Genomic DNA, 19,043 nt, shown 5'->3' with positions numbered 1-19,043 from the left:
AATGGAAGACACTAAAATCACTGTGGTCCTTTGGAGTAGAGATTTGGACAGGACTAAATAGGGAATCAAAGACTACAATTTGGGTCCTTGGCTGAGCTATGTTTTAGCTGTGTGACTTTATATAAAATTCTAAAACCATCTCTGCATCTCAATTTCTAGCTTGTAAAATGGAGATGTAAATTTGTGAAATGATGGCAGACGTTCTCTGTCTCCTGCCCAGGGACTCAGTGGGGATAAGCTAAGATAAGGCCTGCTAAGTCTTCACCCTTGATGAACTGTAAAGTGCGTGCAATGTAAGATAGCACCATATGGAGAGAGGCAGGAGCCCACGCAGAGCTTGTTTTGTGCTTTGATGTCTGGCACCTATTGCCACAAGGACTCAGCTGCCCTTCTTTCAGGGGCCTTTGGGGAAGGTCAGGCACAGTGATAATAACTCTTTGTGAGCTGCCAGCTGGGCCCGGATGTCCTTCTCTATTGTGTTCATGTCGGCAACAGGGGACTGTCAGGCTCTCTGTCCTTCTAAATCTGTAGGAGAATCTTTCCCAATACCATAGCTACCTTTCTTCCCTTGGAACAATGGATCTTTGGTTCTTTCAGCCCTCACTGATCTTTATTTACCCAAGCCATTCTCAATTGACCATTGTAGATGACAAAAGGTTGAATATTTTATGAAAAGTTTGGGGTGCTTCTAGCCAAAGACATCACAGATAAATCTTAAACTGATATAAAAGGTTAGTGCAGGGCAGCGCCTGTGGCTCAAAAGGGCAGGGCGCTGGCCCCGTATGCTGGAGGTGGCGGGTTCAAACTCAGTCCTGGCCAAAAAAAAAAAAAGGTTAATGCAGGCAGCATCATATAACAGCTGTTATTTATTGAGAGCTACCTCTAAGGGCTAAGTGCCTTCATCTCTCCTACCCTGCGGGTGGGGCACTATTGTTATCCTCAGCTTACAGATGAGGAAACTGAGGCACAGTTTTATGGGAAGAACTCAGGGCTAGGTGTCTTGGAACCTCAGGGATCCACCATTGCCAACTCTCAAGGCCTCAGTTTCCTTATCAGGAAAATGACAGTGGGGATTATCTCCCTTTAATCTCTGGCATCTTTTCTGGTTTGAACATCCTGTGAGTCTCTCTGTGCCTCTGAGTGAGTCAAATTGCCTTTCTGAAACTGTTTCCTCATCTGTAAAATGGGGAGACTCATCTCTACCTGGCTGATATTCCCCATAGGGCTATTGTGACAGCACTCTGTGAAGAAGGGGTTGTGCCAAGGGGCCGAGTGTGTGTCTCTCAGGCCCCTGTCCCCTAGGAAATGGTAAGTACATTTCATAAGCAGAAATTGGGAATTCCCTTCCAGGTTTCCCCATTTGCTTGGTCAAGAGTGTGGAAACAATAAAGAACACGTGCTATTTTGACACAAGAAAGCCCTGGGTACCACCTTGTTGAATACTTTCCATTTGATAGAAGAGACAGCTGATGCCAACAAGGGTAGTGCTTTCTCCAAGGACACTTAGAGGGTAAGAGAAGAGCCATAGCCCTGGCTCCCTGATTCTGGCATTTTGGCCTTTCAAAAATACTTCTAAGCTTCTTACTTTCTAGGCACTGACCTAGGCTGAGATCTGGATCTTCTACAGGATGGCACCATAGGGACAATCCCCTGGCTCTGAACTTTCAGAAGGCTGAGGGGGGCACCCCCCATTCCGCTCCCATTTTAGGGACCCACATAACACCTCTTGTGTATGTGAAAGAAAGCACAGCGTGAGTCGCACACTTGCACTGTGACCCTTCTCTGAGCTCCTTGGATTTGGTGGGAGCCTCTGCTCAAGCTGGGTTCTCTCCTAGGAGGCAGCCAAGGTTGGCTCTGCAGGCAAGCCCAGGTCAGTGGCATGGCAGAGGAAGGAGGAGGAGTGCTGGCCAGGGATCTAGGGACCAGGTTTGCCAAGAACGTAGCAGCACTGGTGGCAGAGCTGAGCGGAAGGTCAGCCCTGATTCACCACCAGAAAGCTTCTGCCTGCCCCTGCATCTAGTATCATACCAGCGCCTGACTCAAGGCCAGTGGGGGGTGTTTGAGGAGCAGAGTGGGTAAGGGTAAGGGTGAGATATTCAAAGGCCTGAATTTTGTCTAGACTGTCAATTGTGGTAGATCTGAACTGTACACTCCCTGGAGATAAACTAGAATTAAGAGTCAGAGCAAGACATTAGCACTGTTTAGACTGGCATAGCTAGAATAATAATAATGAGTCATAATCTTAGCTTCAGATATGCTTTAGAGCCCAAACATTCCTGGATGGAATGTTTTTAAAAACATTATGGATTTTTTAAAACTCGGATTCATGGACTTCTGGGTGTTAAGTAGCCACATAAATTATATGTGAAATATTATGTGTATGTGTGCAGGGGTATTTCACGAGAGAGAGAATCCATAGTTTTTATTAGATTCACAAAAAATAAAATAAAGTCTCTAAGAAAAGGATAGAAATGATACCAGAGAGTTTTAGAAAGATCACTTTGACAATAGTTCAAGGAAGAATTAAATTTCTACCAGTTTCCTTATTGGAAAAATAGGCTTCATGGCAAGAAAGTACATAAGTATTTAAGATTCTATAGCTGTTTAGTAAAGGAACACATTTTTTCCTTCTATTTTTAAGACGTGGTCTCACTATGTTGCCCAGGCTGGTCTTGAACTCTTGGGTTTAAGGAGTGCTCCCACTTTAGCCTCCCTTGGCTGGGATTACAGGTGTGTGTCACTGCATTGGTTTAGGGACATATATTTTTATGCATCATCTCACTGACCTCCTCAAAGCTAAATGGCTTGTCCAGGTCACACAACTTCTAGTGACTAGTATCCAGGTCTCCTGACACCTGTTTTACGCTTTTTAACTTCAATTCTGAGACCCAGGCTCTCCCTCCTACCTTGCATGGTAGGTGGCCCTCCTTCTCCCTATTGTGAAGCTGAATCAACTCTTCTTTACATCAAGGGATACCAAGAAGTGACCACCTCAGGCAGAGTCTTCTGCTGGGGAGTCTGGTATGCACCTGAATTTAAGGAGAAACTGGGCTGTGGCCTAAGTGCCCAGCATGGTGGTGGCAGCTTTCTGTTGAGCAGTTCTCTCCCATGCACATGGAGAGAGGCTGCATGTAGCCCTGAGGTGGATGTGTCATCATATGTGTTCTCTGGAGTAGGTACCCAGGAAGGCAGAGGTGAGAAGGGCTGCAGAGTCCACATCCTGTATCTGGGCCTGTCTCCACGCACACAGCTGCTGGTGTTGCCTGGACACAGCACAATTTTCCCAATTCCCAGGCCACAGAATTTCCCCTCCTACCCAACCACTGCACTGGAGCATCTACTCCAAACTACTTGCACAATCCTAACTATTGGAAGACTGAGCCCTGCTCTAAATTCCACACAAGCCCTCCACTCTCACTGTAATTTGAGGAATGTGTATGATCGGCCTTTGAGATTGAACGATATTCCCAATGGAGAAAAAAGCCAAATAAGATTATAATTGAAGCTGAGGCCAAGCTGAACTTTTACTCATAAAAGTGTCTTTCATTTCTAAAACAGTATTTTAGAATAGACAACATACTTTCACATACTTAAAAAATCTCTGTGGAGTGAAGTGGGCCTGTGTGCTGGGCACAGTGCTAACGTATTTGGAATTCAGCCGTGAATAAGGCATTCACAGTCCCGTCTGTGTGGATTCACAGCCTCAAGAATGAAGCCCAGAGGGCAAATGGCTGTCCCAAGGTCACAAAGCTGCTAGAAAGACAGGGCCATCCTTCATGTAAGGATCATGCTCTTATTGCGTCTTCTTCAACACCAGTAGGGCTGAGGCAGATGGGGTCAAAGCCTCCAGATTGTCTGTCTCCCAGGCCAGAGAAAATGATTCCCATGGAGTATAGGGATCACATCTGGGACATGAGACCAGGTTTGGCTGGGAATGGCATTTCTTCCCTCAGGTGCTGGCTGGGTGCTAGGGCCAGGCCGGAGATAAGAATGACTTGGCTGATTCCATGAGAACAGTTGTGTCCCTACCCGGATGTTTCATCCTGGCAAAAGAGTAAATCTGTGAACCCCTAGTGCATTTCAGCAGCTCCCTGAGGAGCCACATGGCCTTGCTGGCCTGCTAGGACTTCTCTGCCCCTGCCAAGTTGGTGCTGCTCAGGCCATGCAGTGCCCCAGGCCCTGGGTAAATGGCCACACAGTGAACAACAATGCCTGCACTGTCACTCTGAGGCCCAAATATGTGCAACTTCTGTACCTGCACCCTGTCACCAACTTCATTAACATGTTATTTTAAATTTCTATATTTCTCTCTAGACTATGAGGTTCCAGCAGAGAGGATATGTGCTCTATGTACCTTTAGAACCCTAGAGTTTAACACAAGGCTCAGCAGTGATCAAATGTTACTCGTCTTAATCAGAGGAAAGATGTGTATACTCCTCATAGCCCAATCACAGGGACATAACTTCCCAAGACTGAGGAGTCATTTTAGATCCATGGTGCACTGAGACATGCTGCTGCCTGCACCACACCAGGAGGCAGACGCTCAGGTGGATACACCACCTTTCCCATATTCTGCAGCCTGGAGGGGCAGAGATTTGTGTGACTATATTATTGTTGCAGGAAGACGAGGCCCAGTGGAGAGAAAGAGCACCCAAAAAACATCACGTTTATAAGAAGAAGGGCTTTATTCACCAGCCAGGAGCATATGGCATAGAAGAATTCCAAATGGCCACGCTCCCTGACTGGTTTGGTCTGTTCCTTTTTATTGACAGTCAAAAAGTTCCACTCCACAGCTACCCTTCTTCTTGGCCAGTTTGAATCAAGTGGTAGATGCTATTCCAGCCCCTACAGAACTACAGGATTTCACAGAACTTGGAAATTTCCAAGTTACAAATTCCCAAGAGCTGAGTCACCATGGAGAGGACCTTGTAGGTGTATCCTTGTGATCTCCTTGAGAAGACCTATTCTTCTAGACCTCTCCCTTCTCAGGTATCCTCTCTCATTTCCCCCTTTTGTGATTCCAATATATTTTTAATTTGGGGTCTCAATATCAGCTTGTTTCTGCAGGTGCTGATATTAATTACTATTTAGCACTGAGGTTTTAGGGACTGTGACTCTTCTTGAGTTCTCTACTCAGGCCTTCATCATACCATGGTGGTGGGCTAATACACATATGAGTTTTTACTTTTCCCTGTAACATTATTTCCCAAAATCCAAAGTCCAATTAAGACAAGTCCTTCGAGGAGTTTCCTCAGGCTTTAGCCATGTGTTGACCAGCCAGCTCCCAGTATGTGGCTGGAGCAGGGTGTGTTGACTGTCTTAAAAGTTACCTTTACTTCCCAAGGGGCAGTGAAGTCTTATTCAGCCAGCTGTGATGACTCAGGTGAGGATTCCTTTCACCTTTGCTGCTGTGTGTGTGGTCAGGATGATGGTGGAAAGTCCTGGTTTCAGGGGGACCAGATTCTGATTCTGGACCTAGACGTGGTCCCCTTGCTTCTCCAGAGAGAAAGGATGTACAGACACAAAAGACTAAATAGAACACAGTTAATTACTCCAGTGGAGATTTTCCTTGTTATTTTTTCTAGGGTTTTTGTCTATTCAGGTCAGTCTTTCCCAATTCTTTTAGGAGTTCCTGGTAAATTCAGAGGATTGACAGAGGCCTCTTTGAACAACACCAGTAGCAAGCCCTGTATCCAATTAAGCTTTGCTTCCTGGCAGAGTTTATCAATTTCTGCTCTTATGGTCCTGTTCATACACTTTACCCTGTCTAAGCTTTGAGGCCTGTAAGTTATTCAAAGCTTTAGCTTATTATTTACACTAGTTTTGTTAAGAAGGCTAGCCCATTGCCAAATTTAAACCAGAGTGGCAACTTAAAACTGTGGGATGATTTCTGTGGGTAATGTTTTCACTACTTCAGGAGTCCTTTTTATCCCGGTGGGGAAGGCTTTTACCTATTCCAAGTCTGATAGACCATCACTAGCAAGTACTTGTTCACTCTAAATCTGGGCATTTCAGTAATGTCTACCTGGAAGGGCATTGTTCCATACCACTGGATTCCTGGGGGTACCATCAGTCCTTGGTGTATGTTGAACTGGCTCCAGGTGACACACTGTAGACTGACAGTTTGGCCAGGGCTGCCAGGTGGGAGATATAGAAGTACTGGCTCAGCAACTTCATTACAGACTCCTGTCGCCATGGTGGCTCCTAGAATCTGGGGGACTGCTACTCATCCATCTGGCATCTTTATCCATCCTCCCACTGCTTCCTGGCTACCCTCCACTGCCAACCACTCTTTCTCTTCCCAGGAGTAGATAGGTGAGAGCTCCAGATCCCACAGGATGAGGGGAGCCATTTGTGACACCTAGTATGGTTTGCATGCAGCCATTTTTGCCTCAGTACCAACCCTAGTATTCCCTTTAGTGATGATGGAAGTATCTCCTTGATGTCCATGACAATGCATCACTGTCATCTTCTGGGGCTTCCATACTGACTCTAGCAACTGAAGTATCTCCTGCTGATACTTAATGTCTTTTTCCCCAGATTTAATAGTCCTTTCTCCTTGTACAGTGTCCTGCATACTTGGAGAGTCAGAAAAGCATTCACATTTTTCCTTTGACTTAGTTCTAAGGCTTGAGTCAAGGCAATTAACTCAGTCTTCTGAACCAATGTTCCTTGGGGTAGGGGCTTAGCCTCTACAGTCTCTGTTAAGGTATCCACTGCATACCCAGCCCACCACTCACCTTGCGTTGTCAGGTAACTGCTTCAGTCTATATACAAGTCCCAGTCTGCAACTGTCCAAGGCTGGTCTTGCAAGTCAGGTCCGCTAGAATATACATTATCCGTAACTTCTGTACAGTCATGCTCAGTCTCTCTTCCACTGACTGGAAGAAGCATGGCTGGGGTCAGGGTGTTCTTGTATTAGAGAGCCAAAAGTGTTCCTTAGTGTCCATTAAAGTGACCACAGAGTGAGGTACTTTCACTCTGAGATCTTGCCCTAGAGTCAGTTTATTGGCTTCTTACACAAGGACCTCTAGACCCCATAAGCATGGTGGCCATCCTTTTGCCACTTCATCCAACTGCTTAGAGAGGTAAGCTTCAGGCCCTGGCCAGGACCCAACCAGCTGGGTTAACACACCTATAGACATCTTTCGTTTTTGAGATATACAGAGTGAAGGGCTTGGCCAAGTCTGGTAGCTCCAGTGCAGGTGCATTTATCAGCCTCATCTTTAGCTAGGAGAAGGCATGTTTCTGTTCTCATCTCCATTTTAAGGGCTCTCCTTCCTCTCCTTTAGTTGCCTCATACAAAGGCTTAGCCAAGATGGCAAAACTGGGGATCCAAAGATGACAAAAGCCAATCGTGCCTAAGAATTCCCGAACCTGCTTTCAGCTCATGGGGGCAGGGAGGCAATTAATGACCTGCCTCCATTTCATGCCTAGATACCTCTACCCCTGCTGGATAGTAAATCCTAGATAATGTACTTGCTGCTGGCAAATCTGGGTCTTTCATTTGGACACTTTATAGCCACATACCTCTAGATGTCATAAAAGACAGTCTATGCTTGGGCACAGGCCTCCTGGATAGGGTGCCCTGAAAGGAGGTCATTGACATATTGGAGCAGTGCACATTCTAATTCCTCAGCCAGGAATTTCTGGAGGTCACGAGCTAGTGCTTCTCCAAAAATTGTGGGTGTTTTAAACTCCTGTGGCAACCTGGTCCATGTGTACTGGATCGTAGTTTCCATGTCTGGTCTCTCCCATTGGAAGGCAAACAGTCTCTGGCTTCCTGAAGCCAGCCTTATACTGAAAAAGGCATCTTTTAAGTCCAGGCAAACAGGCCACATGGCTTCTGCTGGCAGCAGACTCAGCAGAGTATATGGATTAGGCACAGTAGGATGCAGTGTTACAGTTACATCATTTACTGGGAAATTCTCATTTTTAGTTTTAATTTTTTCCTGAGGTATCTATATAGACACAATATATAACATTTAATACTGCACAAATTTTTCCAGTGTAGCCAACAGGCAACCTTCGTTGAGTCTTAAGCCTTCAGAGTAAATATTACTACTGCATACAGTTCTATACTCTTTGGCCAGTCTCTTACTCCCATTTAACAGTTCAATTTAGTAAAACAGTTATGTCTCATTTTATGAGTTAATAGTACAGACGAGACTGGGATTTAATATAGGTAGACCACAGCCTCTTTTCTCTTTGAATCTTTTTCTCTCTCCAATTTCTCTCTTTACTAAAGACAAATTATAGCAGAACTAATTTAGTTGCTGAAATAAATTGTACCTTCAGTATGTTGGGTCTGATTATTTGCATAAAGTGCATTAAGAATAATTATTAGCCATCTAAGCTCTTTCCTTTAAAATTGGCTTTGCTGGAACCTTTTATAAGGAATCTCAGGCTGGACTTTCTTGAAAGTCTTTCACAAGCCCAGGTTTCATCTGTGCCATTAGATATCTGTATGCATTGGGTAAATTCCTCTTCTCTTGAGGTACCCAAGCATATTTCGATACCCAGACCCATCAGCAAGCTACCTTTATTACTTACCACAGATCAGGAAAGGTTATTAATGGGTATCTGGCCAGTTTTCCAAAGGGCTTTTTTCATTGGCCTTATAAAGTCAATCTGAATTCCTTAATGCAACCTGGACACCTCTGGAAATGCTATTCCAGCCAAAACCTTGGTAAAATAACCAGTGCTTTCATCATGTCCTATAGAACAAAACAGATTCTTATTGAACTTATGCAAATAACTGTATTGTCAGAAATTGAGAATGCTTACAAATGGCTTTCAAATTCCAGAGAAATTAAGGAGAGAGAAAAAATACATGTTTCAAATTCTACTCATAAGTACACACATTGTTTGAAAAGCTACAGATAGCTCAAAAGACAGAAAACTGTTTTCTTGACTTCTGGAAAACAGAACACAGAAAGAATCAACAATATTTCAAACAAAAGCCATAACAAACTAGCCCAGTTTCACGTAACTGATTTCTATTCTGTTTGAAGTCAGGTTAGCAATACTCATAGACATATTAACTTTCCAATGAAAGTTCTAAAAATCTGCTTTTAGTCCAAAGGTATTCAATTTCCAAAGACATCAGGAATTTGAATTTGAGATAATTCATCAGCCTCTCTTAATATTTCTTTTTCTTTTTAGGATAAATTTTGGACTCAGCCAGTTACATAAAAAAACACTTTCTTTTTTAGATGAATTAAAATTATTACTGACAATATATGTTAGGACAGACCAATGTCTTATACGTTAGGACAGACCAATGCTTTACAGGTGAGGACAGACCAACGCTTTATAATATTGAAACATATATATAACCATAACCCATATAAAATTAATCACCATTTCATATCTGACAATGTTTCCTATACTTTTTAAATAAATCAAATAAGTTTAATTTATTCTCCTATGACTTTCAGTGGTCTTAATATTTCAAGAAGACCAAATTTACAGTTGTGGTTTTTTTGTTTTTTGTTGGCCCGGGCAGAGTTCGAACCCACCAGCCTTGGTGCATGTGGCTGGCACTGCAACTACTGGGGTTATGGATGCCAAGCCCCAAATTTAGTTTGATTTTGGAAGGTTTGTCAAATATCAAAGGCCTAAAACATTGGTTCAAATAAGATTACAAGATGAAAGATTTTAAAGGAAATACATAGTCACATATAAATGGATCACATATAAATTCTTTCACAAATTCTCTTTTATGAGCTTCATTTAATCAGCACAAACAATCTACAAACATTCTAAACTTTCTTTAAGTTTTGCCCTGCCTTTCACTTTTTTGCACAACCATTCTGTTTCAGGACAAAATTTATCACACAAGATTTTTTCTTTACACAATGCCATTTTCCTTTCTGTCTAATTTCTCTTACTCTCAAAAACTCACCTCCCACAAAAAAGGATCTCAGTTTACCATGAAGTTACCCATTCACTCAGCCAAACTGATAATTAGAAGGTTTAAAAGGCAAGAATCTTATCCTTAGATGAAGACTCAGTTTCCCCAACAATTTAAACAACCAAATTGTGACATTTTACAAATAAGAGATATTTTATGAGATATAACATTGATACAGGATTTTCCCACTCAGGGTTGGATGGGGAACTCCCATTTTTCAGGCTTAGGTGAGCTCAAACATCAGACTGCCATCTCCAGGTACAAACCCTCTGACCCCCAGCAAGATCATGAACAAAGCAGCCCGAAAATTTTTGGATGGGTCCACCCTGACTAAAGAGCACACACCCTAATCCCCTCCCCAGACAAAAACCGCTGCAAAGACCTAATAACCTTGTCCAAGTTGAGGGGCTGAATTCATTTATTTGCTAGAATACCCATTCAGGTGTAAAGGTATTTTCCCATGTACCAAGTCCTGGCCAAAATATCTCTCAGGGCCAATTATTTACCCCTAGACAAAGGACTCATGCAGGAAACCTCTAACCTGGGGCCTCCTCCCCAGTGAACTTCCAGAGGCTGTTCACCTTGGGGACCTGCTGTTGATATGGATATAGCCCACAAAGCACGAGATTTACACTCTCTGCCCCATATTTTCAAGGGCCATCCAGAGCTCATGGGACTGCCTCAACTGCAATACTTTCCAAGGCATGGCCACTGTGCCAATAGTTATGGCACTCTCCACTCCCTCTACATGCCCCTCAGTCCAGCAATATCCCATTTTATCACTGATCTGTGGCCTGTGGGCTCAGTTCTCAAATTCCTGAGACCAAAGACTCACTGAAGAAATTCCAGTAACAAAACTACAACAACATCCTTTCTAATGTCTTTTCATTTTCCCCCAAGACCCACATGGCCATGTGGCCACTGCCAAAGACAGAAACAGAAAACCTGGAACTTCCAGTTTCTCTCATAGCTGGGGGCAAAGTTGGAGCAGGGAGAAGGGCATACTCACACATTCCTTTCACCCCGGGAATGGGGGGGGAGCAAAACCCCACCTATTGTTACCCATCTCAGTCATTCTCCAAGCACCCACATGCATACAATTCCAACCCATGTCTTAACCTGAGCAATCTCGATTTCCCACTGGAGCTGCCACTTAGCCATAGGAGGCAAACCAACACTCCCCTAGGCCCTGTGAAGGGAGGTCCAACTCTACCCTCAGAGTTCTCTCAGTCATACCACATTCACACACCCTCACACACCTCCCAACAGACCTCCTGGTGATCTAACACCCAAGGAGTTGATCAGGCTCCTTCTTCCACTAAAACTGTAGTGGGATCCCCAGATTGATCCTACCTTGCCTTAGATGTCTTCCTGTGTAGGTACCTGTTCCTGTATGCTAGTTCCTCCCAGTGTTTGACTCCTTGAAGACCCACTGACAGGGTCCTTTCTCAGCCCAGTTGAGGTGTCCACACAGGGAGGCCACACTGCCTCCCTGGCATGTGCAGTGGTTCACATTGCCCAGGCCGATCAGGGGCCCCCATGTGGGTGTCTAGAGGATTGGTGGCAACTACTAGGTGCATGTTCTCTCCAAGGGTGATCTCGCTTCTGGGTCAGGGAACCAAAAATGTTGCAGGAAGACGAGGCCCAATGTGGAGAAAGTGCACCCAAATACCACGTTTATAAGAGGAAGGGCTTTATTCACCAGCCAGGAGCATATGGCATAGAAGAATTCCAAATGGCTTCACTCTGACTGGTTTGGTCTTTCCCTTTTAATTGACAGTCAAAAAGTTCCACTCCACAGGTACCCTTCTTATTGGCCAGTTTGAATCAAGTAGGAGATGCTTTTCCGGCCCCTACAGAACTACACAATTTCATAGAACTTGGAAATTTCCAAGTTACAAATTCCCAAGAGCTGAGTCACCATGGGGAGGACAAAATCAGCCCTGATTGGGAATAACTGCTCTAGCTGAAGCTAAATAAGCACTTACTAGGCTTTTATGGAAGTGGCATGAGTTTCCTCTGAGGAAGTTTAGAATGGGAGCCTGACACTACTCTCAATCAAGTTGCCCCATCCTACCTTTGCAGAGACAGGAAGGTGGGTGCTGGGAAATGCTATCCGTCATAATGGTTCTGAGTCATCCCTTCATCCACAATATGGGCTGAAATGGCAGGGAGAGGGGTGAGGTTGGGCAGCTGACAGGACTCAAAAGCTGTTCACATTTGCTTGGGCCAAGTCTTCCGGCTGAGATGGAGGGAACAGTTCAGATCCCAGGAGAATGACATTGCAGAGTCAAGCAGGCCTTCCTGAGATAATGAGTGTTAAGCCTTGTCAGATCAGCACCAAGGACAGCTCCAAGAATGGCGCAGGACTTTCAGACGCTTTGAACCAAAGGAGTTTGTTTTTGTTTGTTTGTTTGTTTGTTTGTTTTTTGACACTTTTTTGGCCAGGGTTAGGTTTGAACCTGCCACCTCCAGTATATGGGGCTGGCGCCCTACTCCCTGAGCCACAGGTGCTGCCTAACCAAAGAAGTTCCTTTAAACATAGTTTAGATTTGAATACTGTTTCCCCTGCTCATCCCCTCCACCAGCAATTGTCTATTCTTTGATGATAACATGCAATGTAGTATATATGTTGCTAAAATAACCTTTGCCATTACACTTTGAGATTGCTATTCTAATTCAAATGCTACCATCTGGAAGCGGACTTAGAGGTTTCCTTGACCAGTGTTACACAGCTAGAAAATTGCAGGCTTCAAAGTGGGAAATAGGATACCAGCTTTGAGGTCTGCTCTTAATTAACCCCTCTCAGACTCTATTGTCTTGGACAATCCTCTGCCTTTCCCAATGGGCTCTGAACACAGGAATCCTTTCTTAATAAGTATATGCTTCCTAGGCAAATAGTTAATACTGCAATCTTAACAATTTGGGTTTTAGTAGTCCATGGTCACTCTTGATAGAGAGTAAGACAAAGAAAGAAGTGGACATAAGAAATAGAAAAGGCTTGTTAAATGAGTGAGCAGGACTAGAAAAATTTAGCTCTAAACCTTGAGAGATTTAAAAGAATTGGAGACCACTAGTCCCACTTTCTAAAATATCACAAAGACATCAAACATTTGGATAGGAGACTACACATAAAAAATAATTGTTTCTTAGTATGCACATATCTTCAATTTAAAAAAAAATCCTCAAACATTTTATTATGCCCTTGAGAGGAAAAAGCAGAAACACTCCTAGCAAACAAAGGATGAAAAATATAAAGTAATTTTAATAAATTTTATTCTTTCCACATTAATTTATAGTTTTTACTGAAATTTCAATGGGAATTGGGAAATTGCCCAAGTGATCCAAAAGCTCATTGGGACTAAAGAAGAAAGAATAAGAAATTTTTGAAAAATAATGAAAGATTATGTGAATTGATTGTTCTTGTACTTAGACAATTTTTCCATGGGAATATTAACTTTTTCTTGTTTAAAAGGCTCACTATGCATGCACACGCATAGAAAAAACTCTTGGGAGGCACCTGTGGCTTGGTGGGTAGGGCGCCAGCCCCCTATACCAAGTGTGACAGGTTCAAACCTGGCCCCGGTGAAACTGCAAGAAAGAAATAGCCAGGGGTGGCGCCTGTGGCTCAAAGGAGGAGGGCCCTAGCCCCATATGCTGGAGGTGGCAGGTTCAAACCCAGCCCTGGCCAAAAACTGCAAAAAAAAAAAAAAAAAAAAAAAAAAGAAGAAGAAGAAGAAAAGAAAAAGAACAAAAGAAAAGAAAGAAAGAAATAGCCAGGCGTTGTGGCGGGTGTCTGTAGTCTCAGCTACTCAGGAGGCTTGGGCAAGAGAATCGCCTAAGCCCAAGAGCTGGAGGTTGCTGTGAGCTGTGTGATGCCATGGCACTCTACCGAGGGCAATAAAGTGAGACTCTGTCTCTATAAAAAAAGAAAAAAAGAAAAAGAAAAAAACTCTTCACATGATATGTGGTTGCATTGTTGTCTCCTAAAATTTTTAATTTTTTGATATCCTGAATGTTTTAGTTAATTAATTTTAACATATATAATTTCATCTTATGTACTTTCTGGCTTAGATGTTACATATAGAAAGGCCTTTCCACCCCCAATATTATATGAATATTCATTTTTACTTTCTTGTAGTATTTTATTGTTTCTTCATTGATTCAGGTTTCTGTTATGTCTTCAAATGTTTTAGAATCTTCTTCATAGAGAGCCTAGACATTCTTACATCGCTTCTGTGGATTTAAAAAAACCTTTGGTTGCTATCATAAAAGGGATTTTCCTCTTCCACTTTTTTTTTTCTGAGACAGAGTCTTGTGCTGTCACCTAGCCTAGAGTGCAGTGGCATCATCATAGCTCACTGCAAACTCGAACTGTTGGGCTCAAGTGATCCTCCTGCCTCAGCCTCCTAAATAGCTGGGACTATAGGCATGCACCATGACACCTGGTAACTTTTCTAATTTTTATTTTTATTTTATTTTATTATTTATTTATTTATTTATTTTTGTAGAGATAGAGTCTCACCTTATCCCCCTCAGTAGAGTGCTGTGGTGTCACACAGCTCACAACAACCTGCAACTCTTGGGCTCAGGCGATTCTCCTGTCTTGGCCTCTCAAGTAGCTGGGACTACAGGAGCCCGCCACAATGCCCAGCTATTTTTTTGTTGCAGTTTGGCTGGGGCCGGTTCTGAACCCATATACCCTCAGTATATGGCGCCGGCGCCCTACCCACTGAGCCACAGGCACTGCCCATTTTTCTAGTTTTTATAGATATGGGGTCTTGCTGCTGCTTCTTTCTGGTCTGGAACTCTTGGCCCTGATCACCTGCCTTGGCCTCCCAAAGTGCCCTTTCATTTTATGATTTTAAATTGTGTATTATTAAAATACAGGAGAATTATTGTTTGGGAATTTTCATCTTGTGTCTGAGATTTTGTGAAGCGGTCCTTGGGGTCTGTCCCTGTGCCTCCAGGAAAAGGTGAGGGTGAAGGAGGGAGGGAGTATGGCAGGACTGGGATGGAAGCAGATTACCAGGTTACTGGAAAGAGACTCCATGTTATCAAGCCATCACCCCTTGATCCTCTCCAAATCACCTGTTGAAATTTGATCCCTAATGTTAGAGGTGGGGCCTGGAGGGAGTGTTTGGCTCATCGGGGCAGATCCCTATGACCCACTTGGTGCCATCCTTGATGTAAAAAGTGAGTTCTTGCTCTCTTAGTTTCCCCAAGAACTACCGTAATGGCTAAAAATAGTCTGGCACCTCTTCTGCTCTCTTGTTTTCCGTCTCATCGTGTGATCTCTGCACACACCAGCTCACCTTCACCTTCCACCATGAGTGGAAGTTTCCTGAGGCTCTCACCAGAAGGAGATGTTGGTACCATGCTTCTTGGACAGCCTACAGAACTGTGAGCCAAATAAGCCTCTTTTCATTGTAAATCAGCCAGCCTCAGGTATTCATTTATAGCAATCCAAATGGACTAAGATACTTCTGATGCTAGAAGGCCCCAAGCTTTGGTGAGTCTATACTTATTACCAGATCTATAGCCCTTCCTGACACTTGAGCTTGGCATTTCTGAGTCAAGCACAGGAGATAGGGAAGGAAGAAATGAGTGGTTAAACCCTGAGAAAGCTTCAGGTCAAGTCTATGAAATGAAGAATTCCACACTGAACTGAGATAGTAACCTTGAATAGCATGGATCAAAATAATATAAACCAACCAAGTCTATTGTCTGATGATTTCCTTGTAAAAGGAATGTGAGATCATCTAGGCCAGGGTAATTTCCGTAGTCACCTACATTTTAATCCACTTGGTTCAGTGCTGGGTATCTAATATCTTGTACATGCTAAGTCAAAAAAAGTAAAATCATTTAATTCATTTATTCAGACTGTTTGTATGATTTTTCTTCTAGACACATTTCAGTAAGAACCTTAATGCTATGATTCTTAATCTTTTCATACTCAAAAAATGTAGACAACCTCTGGAAAAAAACTACACAGGTACACATCCACACATAACCTTGGTGTACAATCTCAGGAATTCAGGGATCTGCCAACCAATAAACCTAGAATTAAGAATTCCTGTTTCAAGGTAGGTGTCCAGATTCCCCACTTCCACGCTTATAAGGAGCTCCGAATGGGCAATCTTTCATGTCTCTGAATTGTATGCTTTAAAAGCTGAACCCTTACCAAATGCATTGTACTAACAGGGCTCCCCTTTGCATGGACTTGTTGGTGGGTGTGTGAGGAGTTGAACTGTGGGTGAAGTACTCACCACAGGGCTTCGGGCCTGTGTGGACTCTGACTTTAAGACTGTGGTTCCAGCTGACACCATATCACACTCATCACAGCTGTAGGGTGTTTCTTCTACGTGGACTCACTTATGACTTAGGAGTTTCAAGCTCTGGATGAAGGCCTTGCCACATGCCTCAGGCTTCTGGCCTGTGTGTACTTGGTGAAGAATGTGAAGGCTTTGTCATACAGCTCACGTTTATAAGGTTTCTCTCCTGTGTGGACTTATTGATGAATGCTTGAATTAAAGCACCAGTGTCCACATTTATATGGCATCTTCCCTATGTGGATTACCTCATGTCTACCAAGGCCCAATCTCCTTCTAAAATCTTCCACAGTCCTTGTTTCTAGAGCAGTGGTCCCCAACATTTTTGGCATCAGGGATGGAGGGGACTGATAGGAGGTGGGGTTCAGATGGTGATGTAAGTGATGGGGAGCAGTGTAAATACAGATGAAGCTTCTCTAGCTGCCCACCACTCACCTGCTGTGTGGTCTGGTTCCTAAGAGGCCATGGACTGGAACTTTTTGGCACCAGGGACTGGTTTCATGGAAGATTTTTCCATAGATGGTGGGGGAAGGAGGCAGAGTTCCGGCAGTGATGCTGCGTGGCCTCATTCCTAACAGGCTGCAGACAGATACTGGTCCATGAGGGGACGGTGTTGGGGACCACCGAATATTTCTTTTTTGGATCTGTGCTTTGTTATTCCACCTGAAGGCCCCATTGCCCTAATCACATTCACACCATTTCTCTTCAGTTGAAAGTTCCTCACATTTACAGGTACCATTGCTGTCATTCAGGATTGTCTTGAAGTTTTGGCATTGGCTGGATTTCTCTTGTGTGTGGGTAAACCGATGACTACAAATGACAGACTGATGCCTCTGGCTGTAAATGTTTTCACTATCACCATAGCCACAGAGCTGAGCCAGGGGCTCTCTGAACAGTCTACAGGGGCAGAATATTTCACCCGTAAACAAAGAGAGACTTGCAAAGTCAGAGCAATGCTGATTATGGAGTTTCTCCAAACCAATGTCATGAGAAGGCTTCACTCAGATTTCCCAGGTTACAAAGTGATCTTCATGTCCCTGAAAAATCTTTGCCTCCCTGTCCTTCCCAGAGTTGTAAGTATCTCTGCAAGAGCTTTCCAAGGGACGAGTTAATGGTATCACTTTCTTGACAGTTCACACCATTCTCATGTCTCTCAGTTGTTGGACTAAGCACCTGTCCCCATATTTTCAAGGAGGAAAGGGTTCCACAATAAAAAAGACCCTACAGTCCTTCTTGAAGATTTCCCATGGTGTTTTCATTCCAGTCTTCTGTAAAATTAAGCAGATTTTATTAAGGAAAACTGCTTTTTAGTAAGAAGTAAGTGCTTTGCTCAGATTACAAATCATCCATATAATATACCCTCAAGTTTGCTCTTATTAATAGATACAGTCCTGGGATACTGGGCTGAATGATGGCCAGGTACAAAGGCCAAGAGAGCATGGGAGACTGAGGTGAATTCTGACAGGAGAATTCCTTGAATGAAGAAAAATATTCTAATTACAGGAAGAAACATACGTTTCTTAATTTATGGAGCTAATAAAAGAAGCAAGGGCTGAATAGAGATTTGTGAGGTTTTTTGTTGTTGTTGTTTTTGGCCAGGGCTAGGTCTGAACCCGCCACCTCTGGCATATGGGACTGGTGCCCTACTCCTTTGAGCCACAGGTGCCACCCAAGATTTGTGAGTTTTCAATCAGTACTATAACTGTAGATCACCTCAACAGTCTTGTTTCTTTAAGAAGAAATACATCTGGAGCAGAAGAAAGCAGTTGGTTAGCTTTGGCAGCTTGATGGAATATCCCTCCAGAATAACCTGCCCTCTCCTATGCTCTAGTTTGGTCTCCACCAGCAGAATTTAGCTCTGCAGCTGTTATGAGTCAGGTCCATTTGTGGGGCACAGATGGGGAAGTGAATCACTCACCCGGGTCACAGAAAGAAAAGGCTCATATTCCTGAAGCCCCTTTGGTCTGTGTGCCAAGAGCTTCTGGATTGCATTTCCCAGAGGGCCACAATCAGGTGTCAGATTATAGTTTCCTGGAGTCAGAGAGGCCAGTGCTGGGGCTACAAATCATCCAAATCCATCCCAGTGTGGTACCAGCTGTCTTCATATAGAAATCTGTACAAACATTCCCACTTAATCCAAATGAGATAAGTACACAGTATCAATGAGTGTATTGTGAAGACTAAATGTCATAACACTTAAACATTTTCTATTTTGTAATAGCTATTGATAAATTTTCTTTTCCCTTTTTCTTTAACCCTCACAAGTCTGTGAGATAAAAATCAATAAAAATTAAATGAAAAATGAATCATATGGAAAAGTTCACCTAGAATACCTGGAACTTCAATGGCTTTTGGACAATGAGTTTGGATAGAAAGGAAAAATGTGGCAAGCTATCTATTGGTTGTGGTTGAATTTTATTTAAATAAAGACATTCTTCAAAAATATAAGGTTTATATTGGCACACTGGGAATTGAATCAAGAGATCCTATGTATTGAAACTAAGGAAAACGAAGATAGAAATGTCATAAAGTGAGGCTCATCCTAATTCCAGAAGGTGTCTTTCTACAGGAAAAGAAAAACGAAAAACCAGCCAACAAATCCAAACAGCCCCTCTTTTTATTATTTATTTTTTTATTTACTTTTGAGACAGAGTATCACTCTGTTGCCATGGGGTTAGCCTAGCCTAGCTCAGGGCAACCTCAAACTCCTGGGTTCAAGTGATCCTCATGCCTCAGACTCCTGAGTTTATGGGACTACAGGCACTCACCACCATTCCCTGGCTAATTTTTTCTGG

This window comes from Otolemur garnettii, unplaced genomic scaffold (assembly GCF_000181295.1).
Source record: "Otolemur garnettii isolate 467f Iridium unplaced genomic scaffold, OtoGar3 scaffold00014, whole genome shotgun sequence".
Taxonomy (NCBI): domain Eukaryota; kingdom Metazoa; phylum Chordata; class Mammalia; order Primates; family Galagidae; genus Otolemur; species Otolemur garnettii.
Note: the sequence above shows the minus strand (reverse complement) of the source record.